The sequence below is a fragment of the Papilio xuthus genome, unplaced genomic scaffold (genome assembly GCF_000836235.2).
Source record: "Papilio xuthus unplaced genomic scaffold, Pxut_1.1 DF827744.1, whole genome shotgun sequence".
Lineage (NCBI taxonomy): Eukaryota > Metazoa > Arthropoda > Insecta > Lepidoptera > Papilionidae > Papilio > Papilio xuthus.
The window spans coordinates 15,258-16,666 of NW_013530905.1; positions in this window are offsets into that span (position 1 = coordinate 15,258).

Consider the following 1,409-nt stretch of genomic DNA (forward strand, 5'->3'; position numbering starts at 1 on the left):
GTACGTTGATAACAGCCTGAACGATTCCGGAAGATTGCACCTCATATGCCGTTCTAGTTTTATTTCTAACTAGCTGTTGCTTGTGATATTTTTCCTATTTAACTATAAAAATTTTTAGTACATTCTTACTAATATTATGAATGCCAAATAATCGATGAATAGATGTTTGATAGATGGTATCTCCGGATCGACTCAACGGATCTTGATGATATTTAGCACAGATGTAGAACATAGTCTGGAAGAACACAAAGGCTATTGCTATTGATTTTTTTAATTGCTTGCGAATGAAATCGCGGGTGGCAGCTGGAAAAATGTAATATTAATTATTTTCTCTCAATTAATAAATATTTTCTTAAATTTCCACAAATGAATTTAGGTGCACTGGATGCTAGCGGCACATTACTGGGTTATGTGACAATCGATGGTGGAGGCCTACGTTTAGCAATAGACGAATCAAAGCTGAATATGATGATGATGATAATAAATTTAGATAGTAATGGTGATGGTTAGTGTGGGATGTTAGGAATATTTTTTTCAACATTATACGTATCAAAATGAGCAGGAAATAATATTAGGTTATTATTAAGTTATAAGGAACATCTCCGTAGACAAAGTATATATATATATTTGACGAGGCATATACCTTTTACGTCTTAATATATAGTCCATTATGTAGCTCTATAAAACCTAAGTGTACACTCATAAAATGCACTCGATTTACGAGACCCCGCCAGAAATAATAGCTTCAATCGTAAAACGGGACCACTACAAAATGCTTCTTAGTTTTTATTTGGGCTCTAAATGATCTAGATTCACGTTCGAATGTTTTTATGTGTGCCTGAAAATCATTCAGAACGAAATATGTAGAAATTTACGTCTTTTAAAGAAATTTTAAAATTTCTATTAGGTTTGTCTGTAGGACTTTAAATTTACTTTGGACCATTCGGTCTTATTTTATGTAAGAATACGTTTCCAGTTTTTATGTAAGTCAAATGACAGTATAAAAGAAAGGAGATAGCCCTCAGAAAGAGAGATAGGGGCCTGTTACAAAAACATCTGTTGCACGAATGCATTTGCACGACCGGTGCAATACAACGACCATACAGAAGACAGGCGTGAATTTCGCTTTTCGTTTTTGATGAGTGCACGTGACAGAGGCTCAATTTAGTTCTCTTTGCTTTCCCACTCTTTTTCTTGTAAGGAAAGGATGGGATGTGGAAGTGAATTTCCGGATGAGAATATGCATGGGAAGGGGAAATATTATGTGCATCCCACCGTCGATTAAAGGTAGGCAACGCATATGCAATTGCGTATGTCTAATGGCAAGGGTTGCTTCGCTATTTAGGCGAATTTAATTTACCGCTTGTTCGTTTGCCACCTTATCATATAAAAAAACTTATCTTTAGCTA